Raw genomic sequence first — 13,697 nt, 5'->3', positions numbered from 1 at the left:
TTTTGCACAAGCCTCCATGACTGGAGGCTGGAGTGTCTGGTGAAGCCGAAATAAAAGGCAAAGCAGCCCGGAGCTCTTTCCCCCGTGCACACACCGCAGGCGCGAATAGATGGGGCTGCTTGGCTCGTTTGGGAAGGAAGGGAGCGAGAGATAGAGAGAGAGAGAGAGGTGGCTACTCTCAGCGACACTAGCTAGGCCCTTTCCTGCCACTACCGGAAAGCAGAGCCAGGAAAAGCCGCCGGGGGGGGGGACTCGGGGAGGTGGGCGTCCGCCTGGCTGGGAGAGTCGCCCTTTCCACCTGCGTCCCAATCCTTCCTCCCCCGCCTCGGCGCGTCCACCATTTCGGAGCCGGCGAGCGGGAAGCAGCAGCGGCGGCGGCGGCGCGGACACGCCCAGCCCCGAGGGGGTTAAAGAGGCACGCTTCCCTCGCTCGCTCGCTCGCTCGCTCTTTGCTGGGCAAGAGGCGCTGGGCCTCGCCGGCGGGGCGGCTGAGGGAGAAGCGGCGGCGGCGGCGGCGGCGAGCGAGACGACAACACCACAAACAGCCATAACCCACCTGGGCGCCTGGCGCAGCGTGTGGAAGGGCGGGCTCCTGCGGCGCCGGCCGCCCGGGTCGCTCCGCGGAAGGGGGCGGGGAGCGGAGTCGCAGCAGCAGCAGCAGCAGCAGCCGGTGCCTCGTCGGCTCCCTTTGCCCTGCACGGCGGCGCTTCCACTCCCGGCTTGGGCGAGGGGAGGGAAGAGCGCGCCGGGTGGGGGGATCTTGCGGGCGTTGCTAAAAATAGCCGCCTCGAGCCCGGCAGGGAGGCTCGCACATTATCTATACATTGGTCGTAGCGGCGGCGGCGGCGGGCTCCAGACCATTGTTTCCTTGCAGCCGCAGGGGGAGAGCCGCGAGGCGAGGCGGCGAAGAAGGCGCGCTTTTCTCTCTCTCTCCCTCACGTCGTTCCTGGAGAGCGAGCAGACGTGTCAGGCAGATAGAAGGGGAGGGCGCGGGGCAGAGCGACAGGCGCGCTTCTGCACCGCACAAGCCGTTTCGGGGCCGGGAAAGCTCGGGGTTGAGCGACAGGATTGGGAAGCTCTGGGTGCGGGGGGGGGGATAAGCACGTTTAAGGCGGTGGGGAGAGGAGAGCGGAGCCACCCATTTGCGGGCGGAGTGGGGGAAGAGGCACTTATTTGTCCCTCCTGAGGGTCGACCGCGTGATTTGGCTTTCCTGTGATACTATGTGGAGATTCCTGCATTGCAGGGGGTTGGGCTAGATGACCCGTGGGGCCCCTTCCGACTCCACAAGACTCCACAATTCAAGGGTGCCAACTTGAATGAAATATTGGGTGGGGGGCAGGAAAGCCCCGCCCCGCATAATCGTTCACATGACACACGCTATTTGAATGGCAATGCCCTTTTGGGGGGAAACCTCAAATATTTTATGGGTGGGGGGGGGAGGCGAAGGGACCTCGGCTTCTAGAAGTTTGCTCCAGTTAAAACGCGACAGCCGCGCTTGGTTTTCTTTGCAAGAAGAGCTCAAAATCTTTAACCGGGACTCCCCATCTTCTCTTCCAACAAACCTACCGCTTTTGACCGTGCGAAAAGGCTGTCTTTTATTTCTCTCTGTATGAAGGTTGTTCGAGCCTTTGGGGGGCGTGTACATCAAAGCCCCCCCCCCACCATTCATTTGCACGTCCGGGGAGGACGTTTGTCATCGGCTTCTAGGTTCTCGTCACTTGAGGGGAAAGTCGGGTTGACTAAGGAGCGAAATGAGACAATAAATAATAAATAAGTTTTTCACAGAATTTTGATGAGGTCATTAGTTAAAATGGGAAGTCAAGCCCTAAGGTATTAGGAGCTGGATTTGAGCAAAAACCAAGACAAATCTTAGGCTGCCAGCTTTTGTTTTTCTCTGGCTGGTTGTAATGGGTTTCTGCTTCCTCCTGAAGAATAGTAGATTAGAAAATTGAAAAGGGGGGGGGGAGAGCATTAAAGGAGGATATTTATTTAGGTTTTACCCTCCTGATGTTGTTGGCCTACAGCTCCCATTAGCCCCAATGTTTTCTGGGCTTGATGAGAGATGTACTTACAACATCTGGAGGGCCCAAGGTTTCCCCTAGCCAATTGAGATGTGTATCCCTATTCCAGAGGTTCATGGTTTGTAAAAGCGCATTCAGAATTGAATTACTGAAATGTGTTCAGAGTAGATCTCTGGTAGATCTCACACATGACTAAATTGTATCTCCCTGCTGTGTTAATGATCAGTTTGAGTGGGGTTTCCATGACAAGACATACGAAGCTCATGAGACTCTTAATCTCAGGGTCGTGGCTTTGAGCCCCACATTGGGGATGGGACTAGATTATATCAGATGGCAGGCCTCCTTGGAGTAGACCCACTGAAGTGAATAGGCATTACTAACTTACGTTCATTAATTTTAGTGGGTCTACTTTCAGTAGAACTTAGATGGATGACCCTCTGTCATTCACATCAGTGGTCACTACATGACTGAATGTGCATATTTTGTCTATGCATAGACCCAAGGGTGGGGAAACCTTTTAGCTCAGTGTACCCGGCCGGCCAAATTTGACAGGTGGTTGGGACCACCTACCTATCAATCAGCTGCCATTGACATCTGGTGATAGGTGGCCTCCCTTGCGTGGGGAAGATATAACTAAGGGCAGGATTGAACTTCTTGTGCATCCGCTGCTGTGTAGGGAGTTCAATCCTGCTTTTGGCATCTGCCTCTCCACCTGTATCACACCTAAGGTCGGGTGTGATGCCATGTATAGGGCAGGTGGGTGTAATTTCAGGAGAAAAACAGCTTCATGGGCCAAGTGGGGAGGCCTGATGGGCCAGGATTGGCCTGGGAGGGCGCCCCCCCACCTCTCACACTCCTTTCTACATCATTGTTGCAGTGCCCCCTGCAGCGCAGTGCCCACTGGTCACATCACCCTAAACCACCTCTGTTCCCTATGCCTGGCTCACACTTTTCTTTTTCTTGTTGTTTCCCATGCACTACCTGCTTCACTTCACTAAGCATGTGCACTAATAACAAAGCTGGAATTAGCAATTGTACGCCCACAGAAAGTGTACCATTGTACAGTTGCTGCTGCCTTCATACTTCTAGCTCCCACAGTGCTTATGGCGTATGTGTGAAGCTGCATAGTGGAGCAGTACAATGACTCCTACAGCACCTATACTGTGTGTAACAACTGCAACTGCTTTTTCTTTTCCATAGTAGAGCAGATAAAAAATAATTAAAAACAGTAGCATTGGAAATGGGTAGGGTTGGCTTTACAGTGGTGAAGAAGACCAGCTCCACTACTAAGATTTTTTTTTTTAAAAAGCTACAGGTAACACTGGATGGAGCCCCCATGCAGTTCTGCCTTCAGAAATACACTCAAAACAATATTTCTGTGGCTGTTGTGGAGCTGCTCCTGAAATTTTCATGCTCACCCTCTCAAGGAGACCGAATGTGTCTTGTTGCTGCTGTGCAGCACCACTCTCAGCAGCTGCTGCTTCAAAGTGAAAAGAATTAGGCAACTTGCTGTGGCTGCTCCCAGAAACGGATTGGCCCAGGTGTGCTGTGATGAACCAAAATGGAGCAGAAGGGCCGTGATGGTATGCTGTACCCCAAAAAGTATCAAATAAGGTCTCAGAAAATCACCGCCTCCAAGCACTGAATAGTTATGCTTCCAGCTGGATTTGAAACAGCCAGTTTTCATGACTATACCATTTACTTGCGTCCCCCCACATTTAGGGGAAACATACACAATTCAAGTTGTGGGGGGGGGAATCAGGACATCTTCAGTGCCAGTACGATGTCATGCACCTGAAAATGAGTGCCTGGGGCACTGCAGATGCAAAGTAAACGGCTTGTGTGGAGGTCCCATAGAGTATAAGAACTAGACTGTAGGAGCAGACCAAAAGCCTAATAATAATTTTATTATTTATACCCCGCCCATCTGGCTGGGTTTCCCCAGCCACTCTGGGCATATCCCCAACAGAACACTAAAAACAAAATAAAACTTCAAACATTAAAAACTTCCCTAAACGGGGCTGCCTTCAGATGTCTTCTAACAGTTAGATAGTTGTTTATTTCCTTGACATCTGATGGGAGGGCGTTCCACAGGACGGGTGCCACCACCGAGAAGGCCCTCTGCCTATCAAGTAAGTCCAGCATTCTGCTTCCTGCAGTGGCCAACCAAGTGCCTTTGGGAAGCCCTCAGGCATGACATGAAGGCAAAAGCCCTTAGCTGCTGTTGACCCCAGCAACTGGGATTTGAGAGCGTACTGCCTCTGAACCTGGGTGAATCTCATTTATTTATCACTGCTCATAGCATTAGCTATTGATTGACATTCTTCCCAGAATTTATCTAAGCTCCTTTTTAAGCCGTGTAATCCATTGCATCCTGGGGCAACAAATTCCATGTTAATGAAATAATGTGGGAAGAAGTATATATACTTTTGTCTGCCTTGAATTTTCTCCTAGTCAGTTTCACTGGATGAGCCTAAATTCTGGCATTATGGGAGAAGGGGGAGAGTTCTTTTCCCAACTTCTCAACACTGCATAAATTTATAAGGCTCTAGGACAGCCATAGTTATCTTCCCCTCCAAACTACATGGGCACCAATGACTTTTTCATAAGGAATTGCTCCAGCACCTTGATCATTTTGACTGCTGTTTTCTACACCTTTTCCTGTTCTTTGATGTCCTGTGATGACCATGCCTGCACACAGTGTTCCAGCTATGAGTGCACCACACAATAAGTAGACATTTTCATTGAAATATCCACTCCAACCTCAAAATCTCTTCCTGGATTATGATGAAGAGGAAGAAGAGGAGAAGAGTTTGGATTTGATATCCCGCTTTATCACTACCCGAAGGAGTCTCAAAGTGGCTAACATTCTCCTTTCCCCTCCTCTCCCACAACAAACACTCTGTGAGGTGAGTGGGGCTGAGAGACTTCAAAGAAGTGTGACTAGCCCAAGGTCACCCAGCAGCTGCATGTGGAGGAGCAGGGATGCGAACCTGGTTCACCAGATTACGAGTCTACTGTTCTTAACCACTACACCACACTGGCTCTCTGTGATCTTTAGTAGTACTGTATTAGTATTTTTGCTCTAATGTCCATAGTGTTCCACTTACTTACACTGAACTTCGTCTTTTGTTTTATTGCGCATTCTTCTGCTTTGGAGAAATTCACCATTGTTTGGGGTTTTCACCATGTTGAATGGTTTTGTGTGATCTGCAAGCTTGGCTACCTGACTGCTCACCCTTGAGCCTGGATAATGTAGGAACAAGTTAAATAACATTGGTCCCAGTGTGGATACTCAAGGACTTACTTCTTACTTTCATCTACTGTGAGACATTGAACTGTCCATTTATTCATTTTCACTTAGAATCATAGAGTTGGAATAGACCACAAGGGCCATCGAGTCCAACCCCCTGCCAAGCAGGAAACACCACCAGAGCACTTCTTCCTGTTTGACCAGTTTCTGATCCATAAAGTAAAATCTGTGATTGATCTATGCTTTACTTTAGTAATGTATGATGTGGTTGGTATATGTGCCAACTTGGAACTAATGCAGAGCACCCCCTTAACAGATTTCATATCTGCAAACAGCTCTAAAACATGATTAGAAAGCTTACCAGCAAGCAGGCAGGGCTCTCTTCCCTTCATTTCAAAGAGTGCTGCCTCTAAATTGCGCGGGTGGGAGTGGGGGAGGAGAGAAAATGTGACCTAAAACATTTATTAGGAATTTTGTAGCTTTCTGCAGGCTCGAGTTGAAAGTCTTTCCTTAAAAAGAGGAAATGTTTCAGAACTCAGATCATTAAAGGCTATGTTCCTTCACCTATATCTGTGTGATGGATAACACCTTAGTCACTCAGTCAACTCAATGAGATCAGTGGGGTTACTCCAAAAGGAAAGCACAGATCAAGGTGAGAATCTGCCCCTAACAGAATATATGCTGACGACAACTTCTCTATACCCAATATATTCAAAAGCAAGATGTGCAAAAATCCATTCTGAGCTTAGGAATCTCAGTCCTCATGCCCTTTTCTGCTGCTTCTTACTAATGTAAATACTGTAGTACATTAGTACTTCTCCCTGGGCAATTTTAGATGCCAAGAAACCTGTAACAAATTTCATAGTGAACTTGAACTCGGGGAACCAAAACAGCTTTTTTCCTTTGCCCGAGAGATATTAGGAAGGACAATGACATTTCATGTTGGTAGATTACACATAATATCTGCTGCTGCTATGTTCTGTCAGGGTTATTTGTTGCCAAGGGATCAAGAAAGACTACAAATTCAGAAGAAAAATGAGCATTTGTTGGCTGTCAAAATTGAACAAACAAAATGGGAACCTACACTGGGAGCAGACGATGTTATAAACATGGAAAGCAAGAATCTGGCCATGTTACATATGATGGCATATTCCCTTTGGAACTCCCTCCTGTTCTGTAAATACTCTGTAAATATCAGACAGACCCCATCTCTATTATCTTTCTGGTGCCTATTGAAGAACATCCCTGTTTCTTCTTTTTTTATAATAATATTTATTAGTTTTCCAACAAATTGAACACAACACTACAAAAAACCAAAAAAGAAAAGGCATACAATAATACAATACAATAATTAAAAAAACAAAACAACCCCCTGCAAAACACTAACATACAACTAACAAAACAAAACAAAAACCATTTAAAACACAGTCCAATTTCAATATCTTATCTTTCTTTCACTAATTTCCATGATCTCCTCGCACCTCCCTTTTTGTATTCCACTTCTATTAATTGTTTCAGCAATTCCTTTCCATCATCCTCTGTTTTCTATCCTATAATTGTCTTAACACATTCTAACCTTATTTTTCCCTTTAATGCTCTATTAATCTATTTATACTTAATTCCTTATGACATTTCTACTAAAGCCATATAACTTCGTTCCATCATTTTTCTAACATTCATTAATTTTACAGTATTTCTGTAAATAGTCTTTAAACTTTTTCTAGTCTTCTTCCACCGACTCTTCTCCCTAGTCTCGGATTCTGCCAGTCATTTCCGCCAATTCCATGTAGTCCATCAACTTCATCTGCCATTCTTCGGTGGTGGGTAAATCTTGTGTCTTCCAATATTTCGCGATGAGTATTCTTGCTGCTGTTGTTGCATACATAAAAAAGTTCTATCCTTCTTTAACACCAATTGGCCGACCATGCCCAGGAGAAAGGCCTCTGGTTTCTTAAGGAAGGTATATTTAAATACCTTTTTCATTTCATTATAAATCATCTCCCAGAATGCCTTAATCCTTGGGCACGTCCACCAAAGGTGAAAGAATGTACCTTCAGCCTCATTACATTTCCAACATTTATTATCGGGCAAATGGTAGATTTTTTGAAGTTTAACTGGTGTCATGTACCACCTATAAATCATTTTCATTAAATTTTCTCTTAAGGCATTACATGCCGTAAATTTCATACCTGTGATCCATAACCGTTCCCAGTCAGCCATCATTATGTTATGTCCAACATCTTGTGCCCATTTAATCATAGCTGATTTCACCATTTCATCCTGAGTGTTCCATTTCAACAGCAAGTTATACATTCTTGACAAATTCTTAGTTTTTGGATCTAACAATTCTGTTTCCAATTTTGATTTTTCCACCTGGAAACCAACTTTTTTGTCCAATTTGTATGCCTCCATTATTTGATAGTAATGGAGCCAATCTCGCACTTTGTTTTTCAATTTTTCAAAGCTCTGCAATTTTATTCTCTCTCCATCTTGTTCCAGAATTTCCCAATATTTCGGCCATTTGGCCTCCATATTGAGTTTCAATATCCCTGTTTCAATGAGCCTTTCAAGTGGAGATTTTCTCTTCTCTCCCAGTCTGTGTCTGTATCAAAATTGAAATTGGTTTTATTTATGTTTTTATTGTTGGTATCTTTATTGCTGTTGAGGTTTAATAGAAAGTGATTCATCAGTACAATGAAATAAATAATACGTATTATTAATCCAATGCTAATCTATGATTTTCTAAGGCACCACACTATTTTCTCAATGAAAATGCTAGTTTGCAAAGTAATGTTCTTTATTGTCCTCTTCCCCATTTTATCTTCACAACAATCCTGTGGGATAGGTGAGTCTGAGCGAGAGTGACAGGTCTAAGTTCACTCAGTTAACTTCATAGCTAAGTGAGAATTTGAACCCTGCTCTCTAAGGACATAGGCTTCACACTTCCATCCACAACAGCTATGGCACCTCTTTTACTTTCTTTCTGGTGCCTTGCAAATACTTTAAAAAAATTCTCCCTGGCTTTTTAATGTTTGTTACATTTTTAATAGCATTGAATTATTCATATTTTTAAAAAAATTCAATCTGTTTATAAAACAGCTGGGAAGTGTGTTATATAGCTCTCTGAGATTGCACTCATATTGTGATATAGTATGATTATGGCTCTGTTGTGCTGGATTTTGCTTGCTTGATTTTACTTTTATTGTCTACTGTGATTTGTATGCTGCCTACAGAATATGGTTTATAAGTAAACTCATATAGTAAATAATTGTGGTGTCTAGGAAGAGTGTGGCTGCAATCATAGATGGGCATTGGGCCATGTGATCAGTTATGCAGGGCAGGACTTACCTGGGCCACCCAATATCTTATTCAAGTTGGCACCCCTGAACTGGTTTAACTGTTAATCCCATTTCACTGCTTATTGAGTCTGATCCTTGTAGTTTTGTGAAGGGGCTTGAGACATACAACAAGGTGCTCTGGTTTTTGCTTTTTAAAAAAATTGGTCAGAGTTAACGTCTCCAGAGCATAATGCTGTTGGACTTGCTATCAACTTCCAAGACTGTCCACTACATTATTCATGGATTCCCTCCTCCTCTCTCTTACTTGTTGGCTATTTCACACGAGGAATAGTGTCTCTTACATAGCAAGAATATCAATGCTGACTAGGGCACACTGTGCTCTTGTTCTGTACTTTAAAGCAATAATTGTGCTAGTCAAGCTCAGTATTATGACTGAGTCTCTGAAATTAGACTATTTAGACCTGTTAGCTAAAGTAAAGGTAAAGGGACCCCTGAATATTAGGTCCAGTCATGGCCGACTCTGGGGTTGTGGCGCTCATCTCACTTTATTGGCTGAGGGAGCCGGCGTACAGCTTCTGGGTCATGTGGCCAGCATCACTAAGTCGCTTCTGGCAAACCAGAGCAGCACACGGAAACGCCGTTTACCTTCCCGCTGGAGCGGTACCTATTTATCTACTTGCACTTTAACGTGCTTTTGAACTGCTAGGTTGGCAAGAGCAGGGACCGAGCAATGGGAGCTCACCCCGTCACGGGGATTCGAACCGCCGACCTTCTGATTGGTAAGTCCTAGGCTCTGTGGTTTAACCCACAGTGCCACCCACGTCCCTAGACCTGTTAGCTAGGTGTAGTCTAAAATCACATGCCATCACCTTGGTAAAGCTAAGACAATGGGCATAGCCAGGGGCTGGGGGTAGGCTGCCCTCCCCAATCAAGTAAATAAATAGAAATACTTAACTAACTGACCAATTGCATCACAGATATCTCAGTTCTGTGCCCCAACATAAAGCATGCCCCCCTCTAAAATAAATCCTGGCGACACCCATGGCAAAGCATGTCTGAGTCTGTCTAGTGTCTGGAGAGAAACTTTCTGAGAACTGCATGTGTGCTGCCGTGAGTTCCATGATGGAAAAAGGGTGGGATATGAATACATGAAAATATATTTGAAAATTAAACAGACAGTGCTACTTGCTGGGTGATGCTCAGTGCAAGCCTATCAGTATAGAGAGAGTACATAGTGGCCCATTAAAGATTATTTCTATTAGCCTATAGCAAGTGTGGGGAACCTTTGGTCCTCCAGATGTTGCTAAATCACAGCTCCCATCATCCTGGGCCATGCTTGTAGGGGCTGATGGGAGCTCAGCAACATCTGGAGGGCCAAAGGTTCCCCGCACCTCCAGCACAGCTTCTCATAATTTCGCAGTAGAAACTTGTACTAAACACACAGCTACTGCAACGCAATGTCCTTGATTGGAATAAATTGTGCAATTTATGAAAATTAGAATTATACAACTGAATTTGTGCGCAATTTTCTAATTTGTATCTAATTTGATTTGGTACTTTGGATTTTAATGGCTGCTGTAGATTATCTTAAATATGGTCTCATTCAATCACTCACTTCCCAACATTTATTGTGCTTCTGGTTCCAGAGGCAATGTGTTAAACAGCTTCTGACTATTCCTTCTACTCTGTCTTTCTCCTGGCTGTCTACAAGCACTTCCGCTCTAGGTGTATGGTGTATGGTGTTACCCCACTCCCAACACCATGCAGACCACAAACAAGGTCCATTGTGAGACCAGCAGCCAGCAGTGATTCCAGGTCTTCTTCCGCAGAGTTGCCAGCTTTCTTGTTCCAGCTGGTTCTGGTGCCTTTGCAAGCAGCTAGACACACAGCCATATAACAGGTGAAGCCATGTCCAACTTGGGGGTGCCCAGCAAGGGGGTGAACATCTGATACTATGACATATGCAGCTTCCAACATGGTGCCCTGCAAGTGTTGCTGGACCACAGATCCCACCATTCCTGACCACTGCCTATTCTGACTGAAGCTGATGGGAGTTGGAATACAGCAACATCTGGGGGGGGGTGCCCATCTAGTGGGAGGCCATACCTGGGGCTTGAACCTGTACCCCATGAAAGGCCTTTCTTGGAGGCTGGAAGGTTGTGGGGCCTGCCTGAAAAATGTGGGATGGGCACAGGGGGAGCTCAAGAAGGAGGAGGTGGAAATTTTCCTTCCATGAACTGCCTTAATTTTTCTTGAGATCCTAAAGATTTCCTTTTGCCCCAGCAGCAACCCCCATCGCACACCATTCAATGCAACCCCCCCCCCACACAGAGGGGCTCTTTGGGGGAAACGTTTTGCTTCAGGGGGAAGAGAATTTTTTGGGTGGGAATTTTTCCTGCCATAGACCTCATTAAGTTGGCTCACCTTAAGATCCAAGTCTATGGAGGGATTTGAGATGGGGCATCATACAGATCTGAGGCAGCCCTCTCTCTAGATGTTTTGCCTGGCATTGCAGTGGCTGCAGCTGATGAGCATTGTAGTCCAAATGTACTTGATTGGGGAAGGCTGGATTAGGGAATGAGAGAGAGGGAGGCGGGGTGAGTGGGTTTGGGAGCAAGGACAAGTATGACAAGAGAGGGCCAATGGCAAAAAAGAGAGAGAGCTGCTGTCATGGTTACAGCAAATGGCCAGAGCACAAGTCTTAAGTGTGTTTGACATGGTGATGATGAGACAGCTCAAGTCTCAGGCAGTTGGAGATGTCAAATGTGGCAGGTGGAGGGAAATACCAGAGGGTCTGTAGTATAGTACAGTATATTCTCTTTTCCTGAGCTGTGCTGAAATTTGTAGACTCAGAATGAGGAATCGAGATACATTAGGGACAGTTGGCCTGTCCAGATCTGCTGTGATACTGCTGAAAGTTCAGGTGCTTGCATTACACAACCCTCATTGATGCTAAATCAACAAAGACTGGAATACAAGTGCATAATCCTAGAAGCCATCCAAGTCAGCTTTGCCCTAGACTTCATATTAGGATTCAACAGAAATGTTGCTTATAAATTTCCCGGGTGTAGATGTGGTGTTTGAATCAGGAACAGATTTGGGCAATGCTGATTTCTTTAATGCTACAGGTTTTGTTTATTAAAAGTCTCAGTGTGCAAATGAAATGTCACTGCTTCCTGGTTGTGTTACTGATTTACCTGCCAGCGAGGGGAACAATTACTCTGACAAATGCCCTGAGAGAGCCCAGGTTGATTTCACTGCAGGTTGTTCTGCTACGGTCCCTGTTGCCTCAGCTGAATGCAGCCGAATGAAATCAGTAGCGTGATCTAATAATGCACTATGCAATATGGATTTTGTATACAAATAAATAACCTTGATGCTTGCAAGGGCTGTATATTTGGAAACTATTTCCCATCCTTTCACAGTCATTGGAAAGGAAAAGCTGATTGTACTGCAGATAGTGATAAAAGAGTTTATGTCCTTTTCCATATGGCAATAAAAAAAGTATGTGTGTCCATCTGTCTTTGTCTGTCTGTCTTCAAAGCCCACACACTCATTCCTTCCTTCTTATTCCTTACTGACACTGCGGTATCTGATCTTCTGCTTCACTGCTTGCCACTCCTACCAGTTTTGGCCCTCAAATGCTTGCGAAATCAGTTGGATGCTCAGGGTCTGCAGTGGCATGCTGCAAAGAATTGCAATGCATCTGTTGTTGTTGCTGTTGTTGTTGTCTTTCACCACTTTCTGCTCAGCCCCGCAGTGAAAATGAAACATTCCAGCAATTAAATAATAATAATAAATTACTGCGTGCATGCTGTGAATGAACCAGAGAACATTCTAAATAAATAAATATGGAACCCAAAGCAAATGTAGTTTCTTGCAAACGGCTTCCCTCCACCACAGCTGTGCAGAAATGGGAGACCGGCTCTTCTAGCATGGCAAGATAGAACAACTGTGCTTCCTTTTCAGTTATTATATAGCAATTTCTTCTTCTTCTTCTTCTTCCCTCCTCCTCCTCCTCCTTTCTTCTTCTTCTTTGGCGATCACTCGTAACTGAGTAGGATTGTCTTCCATGAACATGGTCTTAACAGTGAGTCAATAAGTGACTGTGGAGGCCAGTTCTGGATCCACACGGCCTTCCACAATGGGGACATAGGTTTCCGGGAGTTGATCATGGTGAAGGTTTGCCAAGCATGCTTTCCTCTTAGCATGTTTCTCCCTTTCGTCCTGATTTTGAGCATCTTCAAAGCCCATGACGCCTTTGGTAAAGGCTGTTCTCCAATTGGATCGATCGCAGGCCAGTGTTTCCCAATTGTCAGTGTTTATACTACATTTTTAAAGATTTGCCTTAAGAGAGACTTTAAACCTCTTTTGTTGACCACCAGCATTACACTTTCCATTTTTAAGTTTGGAATAGAGTAGTTGCTTTGGAAGACGGTAATCAGGGGTCCGAACAACATGACCAGTGAAACGAAGTTGATGTTGAAGAATCATTGCTTTGATGCTGGTGATCTTCGCTTCTTCCAGTACACTGGCATTAGTTTGCCTGTCTTTCCAAGTGATATATAAAAATTTTCTGGGACACTGTTGATGGGATCTTTCAAGGAGTGGGAGACCTCTTTCCACTGGAAGGACAGATCCTGAAGCTGAGGCTCCAATACTTTGGCCAGCTCATGAGAAGAGAAGACTCCCTGGAAAAGACCCTGGTGCTGGGAAAGATGGAGGGCACAAGGAGAAGGGGACGACAGAGGATGAGATGGTTGGACAGTGTTCTCAAAGCTACCAGCATGAGTTTGATCAAGCTGCGGGAGGCAATGGAAGACAGGAGTGCCTGGCGTGCTCTGGTCCATGGGGTCACGAAGAGTCGGACACGACTAAACAACAACAACAACAACAACAACAACAACAACAACAACAACAACACAACACAACACAACACTCTATAGGAAGTAATGGGAAGGAGTAACTTCTCTGCAGTTCACAGGTAAATAACAATAAAGTTATTGTTCTCTTACCTTTGCTTGTAGAAATGTCTCCCATCACTATATTCCTCCATCTGACCTTTCAGGCTTCAGTCTGGTGGACCACTTTTTCCTCATGCAGAATTTCCTGCCAGTTAAGGT

General features: G+C 45.3%; 1 protein-coding gene and 1 long non-coding RNA gene across 3 annotated transcripts in view; both read right to left on the bottom strand.

The window, feature by feature from the left end:
• Positions 1–918, bottom strand: part of CPLX2 (complexin 2) — a 121,705-nt gene extending 120,787 nt beyond the window's left edge. For both annotated transcript variants that reach the window (XM_082213601.1, XM_082213600.1), the window contains exon 1: positions 557–918. The gene's annotated coding sequence lies outside the window, so the exon portion shown is untranslated. The remainder of the gene's footprint in view (positions 1–556) is intronic.
• LOC309527102 overlaps positions 1–13,697 on the bottom strand; it is a 346,237-nt gene that overhangs the window by 136,936 nt on the left and 195,604 nt on the right. The window lies entirely within an intron of this gene.

The sequence above is a fragment of the Podarcis vaucheri genome (genome assembly GCF_965113315.1).
Source record: "Podarcis vaucheri genome assembly, chromosome: 2".
NCBI classification, from domain to species: domain Eukaryota; kingdom Metazoa; phylum Chordata; class Lepidosauria; order Squamata; family Lacertidae; genus Podarcis; species Podarcis vaucheri.
Note: the sequence above shows the minus strand (reverse complement) of the source record. Positions and strands in the feature narration are given on the sequence as shown.